Source organism: Myotis daubentonii, chromosome X, assembly GCF_963259705.1.
Source record: "Myotis daubentonii chromosome X, mMyoDau2.1, whole genome shotgun sequence".
NCBI classification, from domain to species: domain Eukaryota; kingdom Metazoa; phylum Chordata; class Mammalia; order Chiroptera; family Vespertilionidae; genus Myotis; species Myotis daubentonii.
The window spans coordinates 61711124-61724644 of NC_081861.1; the positions used below are offsets into that span (position 1 = coordinate 61711124).

The window sequence follows — 13521 nt, forward strand, 5'->3', positions numbered from 1 at the left end:
TCTTAAATGGTGACTAGACAGTACTTTGTTAGAATCTGTTTAATCCTAGCTGGAGTCTTTACTTCCTTTGAGGGCACTTCTGTTGGCAAATGGAAAGATAATTTTCTAGTGAACTATTATTCCCTAACCATGGCTGCATTAGCAAACTCCACTGATTGAGCCTTGGCTTAACAACGCTGATCCTTGGATTCCTTAGCAAGGGTTATATTGGATAATCAAATAGCATTCAATTATCTTCTTGCAGAACAGGGCCGCATCTGTACCATAGTCAACACCTCGTGCTGTTCCTGGATCAATACTTCTAGTGAAGTTGAATTAGAACTTCAGAAAATTAGAGAAATAGTACAGGACCTCTCCGGTTCAATGTCTTTCAGTAACACCCTCTGGTTTCCTGCCAATGTTTTTAGCTGGCTTCCTTCAGGTATAAGCGCTTGGCTAAGATCAAGATTTTAAATATTATCAATGATTGTTATTGAAATTTTGCTATGTGTGCTTGTATTTCAACTTTTCATGCTACTGCTAATGCAGATATGCTACAGAAAATCAAGCACCAATATGGTCACTCAATGGATTGAAATGATGAAAAGAACCTATTCATCTGAAACTGTAGGTAACTTGATAAAATCCACAAACAAGGAAAATGTCTAGCAGTCATTTTCTGACTACTTCCTTGTTACTCAAATGTGGCTTACTTAAGACATTGAGTTACATTTTATAACTTATATCATTTTTTCCTCAGAACATCCAAATAAATAAGAAAGTCCCATTTTACAGCTGAGCAAATTAGAGTGCCAAACAACGCTTACAAAGTCTCATAATTTATAAATAAACTAGAGGCCCAATGCATGGATTCATGTGCTGGTGGGGTCCCTTGGCCTGGCCTGCAGGGATTGGGCTGAAACCCGCTCTCTGACATCCCCTCAGGGGTTCCAGATTGCGAGAGGCCACAGGCCAGGCCCAGGGACCCCACTGGTGCACAATCGGGGCCAGGGAGGGACCAAGGGAGGTTGGCCAACTGGGAAGGGACCAAGGAAGGGCTCCAGGGCGTGTCTGGCCTGTTTTGCCCAGTCCCAATCGGCTGAACCCCAGCAGCAAGCTAACCTACCAGTCACAGCGCCTGCCTCCTGGTGGTCAGTATGCGTCATAGTGACTGGTTGAATGGTCAAACAAATGGTTGGACACTTAGCATATTAGGCTTTTATTGTATAGGACAGGGGTCCTCAAACTTTTTAAACAGGGGGCTTCTTCACTGTCCCTCAGACCGTTGTAGGGCCGGACTATAGTTTAAAAAAAAACAAACTATGAACAAATTCCTATGCACACAGCGGCGGCAAAAACACCCGGCGGGCTGGATAAATGTTTTCGGTGGGCCGCATGTGGCCCATGGGCAGTAGTTTGAGGACCCCTGGTATAGGATGATTCATCTGGGATTGGAACCCAGGTAGGTTTTCTCTAAAATCTATTGTGTTATATTACTTGTAAAACAATGCATTAAGGTAAAATTTTTAATTATATAAAATTTTAAGGTAAATGTATTCATATAAATAGGTTTAGAATAGAAACATGGATATTTTAACATGAGAAATATTTTCATCTTCAATATTGATGCTTATGTAAAGTTTAATGACATACAAATTTAAACCAAGAGTCAGTATATGTAACCCTATCAGCTGTTAAGTGTGAGCCATAGGAAGAAATGCATTTTGATGGATTTTGGTATCTTATATTCTATTAGCAATTTTTAAAAAATAATGATGGCCATGACCTATTTCTTAACCCACTAATGGGTTGTGATTCACAGTTTGAAAAACACTCATTTAGACAATAATGAAACAGCCATGCCTACTATTCTGAGCAACTCAACTATTTTGAGCAATCAAAAACCTGATAATGACTTTTTTTTAGCTCCTAAGTATAATTGGTTTTGCCAATTATTAAGTTCAACTGAAAGAAAAAGACAAAACAACCTAAAGCTCATACTCAAGAAGGTTGTAGTCAGGTTTCACTCTTCTTGTCTAGGAGCCAGGCAGTGGCATCCCCTCACAAGCGTTGCTCCCGCAAGCAATTTTTCTCCCCACTCAACCTTCTGTAGCCAGCTAGGATCCTTGATCTTTTTTCTACTTGCACCTCAACACCTGATCTTAACCAAGTTTCCAATTTCTATCCAGTGGAAATAAGAGTTACAAAATGGGGGAGGGAGGCAGTGCTAGAACATTTGACAAAAATATGGCAAAAACCCACAGAAAAAAATGAGAATAAATACATTGGCTCCTAAACAGTTTCAGGCCACTATGACAGCAATAGACTTCATGAATATTATATAATAGCTACTATATGGAATTATAGACATAAATATGAATCAATCTCATTAGCTTGTTTTGCTTAATATTTTGATAAACTTGCTATAAATATTCTTTAAACTTTTCATGAAGGCAAAACAAAAACTAGCTGTTATTAAATTTTTTTTTTATTAAAACTTCCAAATAATAGCCCTGCCCAGGTGGCTCAATTACTTGGAGCAGCATACTGTACACCGAAAAGGTTATAGGTTTGATTCCCGTTGAGGCACATACCTAGGTTGTGGATTTAGCTCCTGATCAGGGAGTGTAGAGGAGGCAACCAGGCAATCAATGGGTATGTCTCTCTCACATTGATGTTTCTCTCTCCCTTCCTCTCTCTGTAAAGATCAGTGAAAACATGTCCGCAGGTGAGGATTTAAAAAAAAAATAATAACTTCCAAATAACAAAATAGCATATACTGAAAAATAAATGGTGACTGATTCAGTCTAACACATTTTTTTAAAAATTTATCTTTATTGTTGAAAGTATTACAGTTGTCCCCGCTTTTTGTCCCCTTAAACCCCCTTCACCCCACATCTCTGAGACCTTCACCACACTATTGTCTGACTTTTTTCCCCCCACTATTTCAAGTCACTTTGTCATATTCTGGATTTCTTTTTTTTACTAAATGTAAACCGCAACCATTATCCTATCTAATAAAAGAGAAACATGGTAATTGGCGTACAACCGCTACCCTTCCCATTGGCTAATCAGGGCGATATGCAAATTAACTGCCAGCCAAGATGGTGTCCGGCAGCCAGGCAGCCTGAAACTAACAGGAGGCTTGCTTGCTTCAGTGATGGAGGACTCCAACGTTCCCCGCCTGCCGCTGCAGGCCTCTGAGCTGCAACTCTAAGCAACTATGTAACAAATATAGAAGCTAAACAAAACCCCAGAAACCTGCTTTAGTCTGCCAGGCTTCAGCCAGCAGGATCGCAACATTGTAAGCAAAGGCCAGAAACCTACTTTCAGCAGTGGAGGCCTAAGAGCTGGAGCCAAGCCTCAAAGCTAAAGCTGGCCCAGAATAAAAAAAAAAGAAAGAAAGAAAAAACGGAGCAGTTGGGAGCTTCAGTCCCCCGCCAGCCTGAAAACAGCCCTCAGTCCCTCACCCAGACTGGCCAGGCACCCCAGTGGGGACCCCCACCCTGAAGGGTGTGTGACCAGCTGCAAATAGCCAACATCCCCTCACCAGGCTGGCCAGGCACCCCAGTGGGGACCCCAACCCTGAAGGATGTGTGACCAGCTGCAAACAGCCATCATCCCCTCACCCAGGCTGGCCAGGCACCCCAGTGGGGACCCCCACCCTGATCCAAGACACCCTTCAGGGAAAACCAGCCAGCCCCCACCCGTGCAACAGGCCTCTATCCTATATAGTAAAAGGGTAATATGCCTCCCAGCACCAGGATCAGCGGAGCCGCGAGGCCTCCCGGCACCGGTATCAGCGTGACAGGGGGCAGCGCCCAAACCCCCTGATCGCCCTATGGCTCTGTGTGTGACAGGGGGCGGGACCACAACCTCCCTATCGACCCTGCTCTGTTCGTGACAGGGGAAGGCGTCCCAACCCCCTGATCAGCCTTGCTCTGTGCCTGATAGGGGGGAGCTCCCCAACCCCCTGATCGCCCTGCGGCTCTGTATGTGACAGGGTGTGGCGCCCCAACCCCCTGATGGGCCCTGCTCTGTGGGCGACAGGGTGTGGCCCCCCAAGCCCCCCACCCCACGGGCCCTGCTCTGTGTGTGACGGGGTAGAGCCATAACCTCCCATCCGGCCCTGCCCTGAGTGTGAGAGTGGTGGCGCCCCAACCCCCTGATCAGCCCTGTTCTGTGGGTGATAGAGGGTGGCGCCCCAACCCCCTGATGGGCCCTGCTCTATGCATGACAAGGTACAGAGCCCCAACCCCCTGATTGGCCCTGCTCTGTGCGTGACAGGGTACAGAGCCCCAACCCCCCTGATGGGCCCTGCTCTGTGAGTGACAGGGGGTGGCGCCTCAACCTCCCCATCGACCCTGCCTTGAGTGTGACAGGGGATGGTGCCCCAACCCCCCAATCGGCCCTACCCTGAGTGTGACTGAGGGTGGCATCACAACCTCCCAATCTCCCTGCTCTGTCCATGACAGGGGGCGGCACCCCAACTCCCCAATCGGCCCTGCTCTGAGCCCGACCAGGGGCTGCACCTAGGGATTGGGCCTGCCCTCTGCCACCTGGGAGCAGGCCTAAGCCAGCAGGTCATTATCTCCTGAGGGGTCCCAGACTATGAGAGGGCACAGGCCGGGCTGAGGGACCCTCCCTCCCCCCCCCGAGTGCACAAATATTTGTGCACCGGGCCTCTAGTCCTATATAATAAGAGGCTAATATGCAAATCGACCAAACGTAGTATGACTGGTCACTATGATGTGCACTGACCACCAGAGGCCAGGCGCCCAAAGCAGGAGCTGCCCCTGATGGTCAGTGTGCTCCCACAGCGGGAGCACCGCTCAACCAGAAGCCCTGAGCCAGGCTCATGGCTGGTGAGCGCAGTGGTGTTGGTGGGAGCCTCTCCTGCCTCCAAGGCAGCGCTAAGGATGTCCAACTGATGACTTAAGCCCAATCCCACAGGGACATCACCCAAGGGCTCCCAGACTTCAAGAGGGTGCAGGCCAGGCTGAGGGACCCCCACCCCTACGAGTGCAGGAATTTCATGCACCCGACCTCTAGTTGTGAGATAAATGGAGATACTGGAGATAGTTCTGGTTGGTTGTTTATCCAATAAAGACACTTTTATTGTTCTCCTTCACAACTATATCTTACCAAAATTGCTCTTTAAGGTATAAAATAAAGTATGACTAATGATAAATTATTAATACTTTATTACTCACTTTATCAATTTTACTGTTTTTTAAAATTATTATTTTATTCTATTTGTAAAATGTGGGTATTATGTTTAAAAATATATTTATACAAATACTAAACTATTTTAGAGAAAATGATTCTGACAACTGTGTCCTGAAAAATAGTACAGAGTAATAATGCTATATTTGCTTTCAACATATAACTGTACTTAATAAAGAGCTGGCATAGACCATGAGAATCATAGAAATAAGAGAACACTGAAGGCTTTCTGTAAGACCATGAGTTTATTGCACTGAAAGCTACATACCTGTACACACGGCAAAGATTACTTTCTAGGATATGAAAAGGAAGTGAACCTCCATTTCACAAACAGTAAATTTTCCCAAGTGCAATACCAAAAAAAATATTATCAGTCTGTCCTTCCCTAAAATGATTTTTCAAAGAAGAAAAAACAGACAAATGGAGGCTTAACTATAAGAATTTCCTCAAATCTTTATTTGGCCTTGAATTTTATCTCTCATAAACATCCTCTTCCTGTAGCAAAGTACACACACAAGAAAAAGAAGATTCATTAGCCTCTTAGCCACACAAACCTGACAAAAGTCCCCAAAGAATCCTACATAAAACAAGAGAATAGTTATATAAATCATGCATATAAATAAATGTCTACTCTCATTTCCTATTCCAGGAAGCCTTGTTGACTGAGGTTCCAGATGAAGAAAAGAGGCATAAAAATCCCTTTCCACATGGCAATATCTATTGCTATTAATAGAAAGAGAATTACCAGCTCATTTAATGGAGATGATCTAGTTTTATTTGTTAGGGAATACATACTCATTATTTTTACTCAGGGGATATGACACCTTCTGGTGTTGGCAGCTGCCAGATTATGTTAGCACCTGCCTATAGTGGTTAGTGAATTGGAGAAATATTGAGGACTTTATGAACACCTGTGATTGTTATCACTGCCCTTAGACATGTACTCAAAACTTCCTCAAATCCATGGCAAACCAAAGTAAAATGTATGTAGTGACTTGATTGTTGTTATTTTTATTTTATAAATCTGATTGTTCCATGTCCTGGTGGTGTGCTCAGTGATTAGAGTGTTGGCCCACACACCAGAAGGGTCGCTGGTTCAATGCCCAGTCAAGGGAACTCAGGGAGCATGAGGGAGACAACCAGTCGATGTACCTCTCTCAATTTGATGTTTCTCTCTCCCCCTCCCCGTCCCCCTCCTCTCCCCCTCCCCCTTTCCTTCTCCCTCTCCCTTTCCCTCTCCCCTGCCTTCCATTCTCACTGAAAAGCAATGGAAAAAAATATCCTCTGGTGAGGATTAACAAAAAAAAATAATAAAATAAAAATAAATCTGAATGCTTAAAGGTTCTTTTCTTAGCTCTTGGGGACGATTTTTAAAAAATAAACTTTGGGAGTTGGGGGAAACCCGCGGAGCTTCAGGAGCTTCGGCATGGGGAGGTGGTGGCCTGTGGAGGACCCCACCACCACCCAGGTCCTGAGACGCAGTGACCCCCGCCTGTCTGCCACCATTCCCCAGAATGGACCGTGGCGGCCTCCTGCCCTTCCAGCTGTGGTGCCCTTGGCCCTTTGGCACCTACTCACAGAACCAGCCCCGCCCCCCTTCCACAGCCCCCAAGCCCGCAACCTGTTCTGAGTAGGGCAGCAGGGCTGAGCCAGACCATGGGCCCGCCCCCTCGGAGAACACACCAGCCCGCCTGGGCCACCGACTCCCCTTCCTCCCAGCCCGCCCCTCTCCTCTCAGCAGCTGCTGCTGGTGCTGAGGGTCGAGTCCTGCTGGACACGTGGTATGTGATCAAGCCTGGGAATACAAAGGAGAAGGTGGCCTTTTTTGTGGCCCACCAGCGTGGTGGCGGCAGCCGGGCCAGCGCCATGAAGGTCAAGGGGCACCGGGGCAGTGACAGCTCCAAGGCCAAGCGGAGGAGGTGCTGTGTTGAGCCTAGAAAGCTCCGCTGGACCCTGGGGGCCGCGAGGGGCCCCCTGCTGCTCAGAGGACCCCAGCCACGGCCAGTGAGTCTGTGGACCTGCTCTCTGTGGCTGAGATGGTGGCCCTGGTCCTGCAGAACTAGCCACACCTGGCACCCCAGCGCCTGTGGTCTTTGTGTGGGCAGAGCAGGGTGGTTCTGCCAAGGGGCTGGGGTCTGAACAGTCTGGTGGCTGGACTGCAGCCGTGTGGCTGGGGCAGTGGCTTATTTCGCAGCCCAGCAGAACAACCCTCCAGCCAAGGCCTCGGCAAGGAGGAGAGGCCTGGGACAGGCCCCAGGGAGGGACGCATCGCCTTCCGTATCTCCCATGGCCCAGAGCCCCGTGCACCAGATGGCAGTCTGCCCAACGTGAGTGGGGTCCGCAGGCTGTGCCTTCCACGGGCAGCCCAGGACCCAGGGCCCAGCCAAGGCCACGACTACCTGTGACCTGTAGCAGCTCCTCAGCCTCTCTCCAGACGCCTTCCCTAGCAACGTGGAGTTCCTTCTGGCCGGAGCAGATGAAGCCAGGGAGGGGAGGCCCCAGCCCCTGCTGGCCGGAGGACACTCCCCCCCCCCCCGCACGCCCCCCTCCTCCCTCCCCCGCCACCCCCTGCCTGGGACTGCGGAGCACGGGCTTCCGCATGGATGTGGTGGTGACAGGCGTAGTGGACGAGTGCATCTTCTTTGGCAAGGATGGTACCAAGAATGGGAAGGAGGAGACAGTGTGCCTGACGGTCAGTCCTAAGGAGCCACCCCCACCTGCCATCTCTTCTTCCTCCCGGGCCACTGCACCAGGCCCAGATGACAATGAGGGCACAACAGACACCTCCCTGTGCTGCATGTCCCGGTACGTGTCACAGGACTTTCTGGAAATCCGCTTCAAGATCCAGAGGCTGCTGGAGCCGCGGCAGGACATGCTTCTGCTTCTCAAGCACGTGCTGGTCAAGATCTTCAGCTCCTGCCCACCCGGGCCCTGGCCTCCCTCAAGAGCGCCTGCCACCACTTCGAGGGCCTCATCGAAGCATTCGGTGTTTGGGCCACAGGCTCGCGCTGGAGCCGAGACCCCCTCTATCGCCGTGACCCTTGTAAGCAGTGCCGCAAGGGATACCAGAAGGGCGAGAAGGGCGGTGTGTCACTCTGCCGCTGGCGCCCTAAGCCCTACCACCATGACCTGCCTTACGGATGCTCCTACTGGATGTGCTGCCCTGCAATGGGCCTGGTGGGGGCGGGGGCCAGGCTGGCCGGGAGGAGAGGAGGTGAAGCCAGGGGAGGCGGGGAGCCCACCATGCCCGCCCCTCTCCGTGGGTGCTGAGTGGCAGGACTTGGTCAGTAGTCCTACCCCAGTCGGGGCAGTGTTCATCCCCCTCCAGACTGAGCTGGGGTTCAGGGTGATGACCTGAGAAAGCACTCTGGTGACTAACCCCTCTTGGTTCTCTATTCTTAAGACCCAGGGCCGGGGACCCTTGGGAAGGGTGGTTTTTACTAGCATCTCAAGTTTCTTCTCCATTCAGCCCTAGCACCCTTCCTGCCACTCTGCACCCCAGGGACCCACCAGCAGGGAGCAGACGGCAGCTAGTTTTGATACCACTTAAGGGTTCCCCCATCCTGGCCCCCTTCTGCTCCCTCCTAGCCATCCCCATTCTCTGTCTCTGGAGCTGTGTTCTCTCTCCCAAGAGGCTGCAGCACCCAAGGCTGCTACCTCTCCTAACCTGTGCCAGGGCTTACCTCCTCTTCAGGAATTCAGAGCCTTCGATCACAGATCAAATTGGGTACGTTTCATGGCAGCCTGCTATTTCTACATGTTTTCCCCATTAAAACAATAAAAATGAGTTTTCTCCTTAACCTCAAGCTACTAGTCTCTCCCCTTCCCCCAAAGGGGAAGAAAAAAGAAAGTTGAATTATAAAAATTCCCCTCCTCCCATTATTTAAGCCAGTTACCATCACCACAGTTTTTTTTTAAAAAAAAAAATCTGTGAAGCCCTTTGCCTTGCTCTTGACAGCCTGGAGTGGGGGGGCCAGTGGGCAGGGACTGTGGGTCTGAATTTAGTTGTTTTTCTTCTGCTCTGGGTACTTGTTCAGGCTTTAGGGTCTCCACCCTGAGCCACATATGTTTCTTTAGAAAAAGCCTTTGGTTAACTGAGACCTTGATTTGATTTTTCAGGCAATTGGGTCTGGGGTGTTTTTGTTTGTTGTGTTTGGGTTTTGTTTATTTGTTGTTGTTCTTGTTTTTTCATCCCTGTTGTTCTGGAAGCCTCTGGTGTGTGGCATCTGACCAATTTTGAATTGGTCCTTTCTATAAAGTCCATATTTTTAAAAAAATAAATAAATAAACTTTATTTTTAAAATCGTTGATTTACGAAATATTGAAAAAACACAGAGTTCCTTTATATCCCACACACAGACGCTCCTATTACTAACATCTTACATTAGAATGGTACATTTGTTATAATTAATTAATCAATATGGAACAATTTTATCGATTTAGTATCAAGCCTGTGGATGAAAGGGGCCACATGTTAGCCTGACAAGTTCTGGGAAGCCCTGTATGTAACCACAAGGATGGTCTGAAATTAAAACTTTAACTAAAAGCAGTTATGGTGGGTAGTCACATCCTAGGCCAGTCTCTTCCCTAACAAGGTCAATCCTTAGCTTAACTGAGCCTATTGTCTTTTTGCAGGTAAGATAACATATCCTTGAAATGTCAGGGTAACTTGAAACGTCCCTTTTTTTTTTTTTAACTTCTCAGGGCACAATCAAATGCCCTGGGCGCAGGGCAGATCCCAAATTCCTTCTTTGTTATTGTTATCATGTTAATTGTTGACTGCTAACTATCCCTTACCCACCTAAGTAAAAGAAGTATGTGTCTATCATTTTACTTTTTATCCAATCCCAGAGATACCCCTTCCTTCCCCCCCACGCCCCCTCCTTTGCTTTCTCCTGCCTCCCTAATCTATCACCAGTAGATTTAATGTAACCCATTTACATCTCCTCCTTTGATTGCAATGTATAAAAATAGGAGAAAAACCGCCATTTTCTGGAGCATTATCCCAGTCCATTGAGATTCTGCTTCCCGTCAATTGTTGACAGTTTGGCTCAAATAAACTCATGAAAATTCTTTACAGGTTTGAATGTTTTTACATTAACAAACCTGTATTTAGATTTTCTGTTTTCATCTACTGTCATTTTCTCTTCAAAGATCCCATCCAGGATACCACATTACAATTAGTTCTCTTGTCGCCTTTGGCTATGACAATGCTTCAGATCTTTCTCTCTCTCTCTCTTTATTTCTTTCCTTCCTTCATTTTTTCTTTCCTTCATTTCTTTTTCTTTATTTTGCTGACCCTTGACAGTTTTGAGAAATACTGGTCAGATATATTATAGAATGTCCTCCAATTTGGATATTTTTATTACTTTTATTGGCTTGGGGTTAGGTGTTTTTTGGTTGGAAGACCACAGAGGTAAAGTGCCATGATCATCGCCTGGCTTAACTAGATCGTCTGGCTTAACATAGTGTTTCTCTGGTTTCTCCACTATAAAGTTAACCATGCTTCTCTCCCTTTCTATACTGTGTGTAACCTTTGTAAGAAAGTCGCTATTAACAGCCCAAATCTAAGGGTGGCGACTTAGGCTATGAATCCTTAAAGGTGGAGTATCTACATAAATTATTTAGCATTATTTGGGTGGGAGATTTGTCTATTCTCCCCATTTATTTATTTATTTATTCAATCGTTTATACCATATGAATTCTTGGAGCTTTATTTTAGACTTTGATATATTTTGTTCCTCAAAAAAATTTTGAAATTTCACCCATTGGGTGTCCTTTCCATTGGCTCTAGTGTAACTTTCAGTACGCCTCACACCCTTAATGTGGTTTTCTTTTGCTTTTATTCACTTTATGTTATGAGAACTTCCTTAGTTTTTTATACAAAAAGATGTTCCACATCATCTATATATGTTCTGCCCCAGTCTTATAATCAACCATTTCGTCAAGAAGACTTTTTGCTGTTATTGGGGAATGGTCTCAGAAATCAAAATTTGTGTGCTAATTGCTACTGGGTGCTATTGGCTATAGGCCAGAGAAAGGAAATATATGCATGTATTCTAATTATTTTATAGATTATTTTATAAATAATAAACTACTAATTATGTTATATATGTTAAACTACTGATGCCTCCATCATAATACTGATTCTAATCTACTACAGTTTGGATCATTTTAGACTATTCTTTTGTTTACCTATAAATTCCCACTCAAACAATGAGAAACCTGACTCCCACCATCTACCATCCATTTACTGACTTGTTAAATTCCAGAATACATGTATTGCAGTATTAGAATTGATAACTAGTGGGAAAACTCATCAAGTAAAGTACAGTTTTATGTGTAGTTCCTTTTGCCTCTAGTCTTACAAACTCCACTCATTTCCAAAGTTACTTACAGGATAGGGCAAAAGTAGGTTTATAGTTGTTCATATGGAAAATAATGCAATAATTAATAAATAATAATACCAGAAAAAGTTCTGTGTTTTTCATACTCACAGTGGAAACCTACTTTTGCCCCACCCTTTAGGTCAGCAATACATTTATTTACCTTCTTCAGGGAGGTTTTAAAATACATTTGTAATACATTTAGATTATTTTGCCACTTTTTTGCATTCCATTCTGGAATCCATGCATTAAGGATTACACTTTGCCCTATAACAATTGATTAGCTTTTGACAAATGCTTAATGTTTTATATACACCATTACAGTATCATACAAAAGAGTTTCAGTGTCCTAAAAAACAAAAAAAGTTTCCTGTAATTCACCTTGTGGCAGGATAGTAAGAAGCTAGGAAAATTCCTGAGCAAGTGGAATGGGGAAACTGAAACAATAAAATTAAACAAGGCCAAACAGTTTGGGCAGCTTACAGCCAGCTTGTGAATCGCAAAACTTTATCTCCCCCAACCAAGGACACAGAGCAAATAGTTTATACCTCTTCTCTCTAACCACAGAATACATAGCTTAAATCACCCTGGCCTGGGAAAATAAGGAACAAAGACCCAATTAATGCCATTTGTGCCAACAAAACCTAAGGACAGATGAAGTTTGGGGGACAAATTACAAAAACCCCAAAAGCATTTGGATGGTATATAGATAGTGACTAAGGCAGGAGGACGGGAAGGGGAGAAATAGGAAAAAAAAAAAGAGGAAGCTTATCTCACCCATTAAACAAAGAAGTCAGCAGTCTTGGGACTTGTGAAGATACATCACCAGATGTTCTTATAAATTCTGGGAAAAGCCACACAGTGTGAAAGAGGGACTTTGAAATCTAGTCTATCCCTCAGGGCACCTTGGAAACCTATAAGGGGAATATGTATAAAATTCTTGAACCCCCACCAGGCAGTGCACTCAGACGACCTGACTTGCCCACTTGTGCTTTATGCCGTGTATTCTTAATAAATTTGCTTACTTTGCTTCAACACTGCCTTCTGTCACTCATGTGAATTCTTCCTAGCAAATTTGACAAGAACCAAGGAGGGAGAGCTGACCTCCCTCTGACTCAGGCAGCTCTCCAGTAACAACCTAATCAACACCCCAATAACCCTAGTGACCAAGGACTTGTTTACCATCTCTATAATTTTGCCTTTTTTAGTATGTCAAAAAATTAGAACCATATATATGTGTAGCTTTTACAGATGGTATATATATATATATATATATATATATTAGAGGCCCGGTGCACAAAAATTTGTGCACTCGGGGGGGGGGGGACCCTAAGCCCGGCCTGTGCCCTCTCGCAGTCTGGGACCCCTCAGGAGATAATGACCTGCAGGCCCAATCCCTAGGTGCAGCCCCTGCTCGGGCTCAGAGCAGGGCCAATTGGGGAGTTGGGGCGCCGCCCTTTGTCATGCACAGAGCAGGGCGGATCGGGAGGTTGTGATGCCACCCTCAGTCACGCTCAGGGTAGGGCCGATTGGAGGGTTGGGGCACTGCCCCCTGTCACACTCAAGGCAGGGTCAAAGGGGAGGTTGTGGCACCACCCCCTGTCACGCACAGAGCACGGCCCATGGAAGGGGGGTTGGGACGCCACCCTCTATCACCCACAGAGCAGGGCCTATCACGGGGTTGGGGCACCGCCACTCTCACACTCAGGGCAGGGCCGATGGGAAGGTTATGGCTCTACCCCATCACACACAGATCAGGGCCTGTGGGGGGGTTGGGGCGCCACACCCTGTCACACACAGAGCAGGGCCGATCAGGGGGTTGGGGTGCCACATCCTGTCACACACAGAGCCGCAGGCCATCAGGGGGTTTGGGCGCTAACCCCTGTCACACTGATTCCGGTGCCAGGAGGCCTCTCAGCTCCACTGATCC

At 46.4% G+C, this 13521-nt stretch overlaps 1 pseudogene; it reads left to right on the plus strand.

Annotated features, from left to right (window-relative positions):
• The first annotated feature begins 6604 nt into the window (after positions 1-6604).
• On the plus strand, positions 6605-9103 carry LOC132224358 (F-box only protein 46-like; annotated as a pseudogene).
• The last annotated feature ends 4418 nt before the right edge of the window (positions 9104-13521 follow it).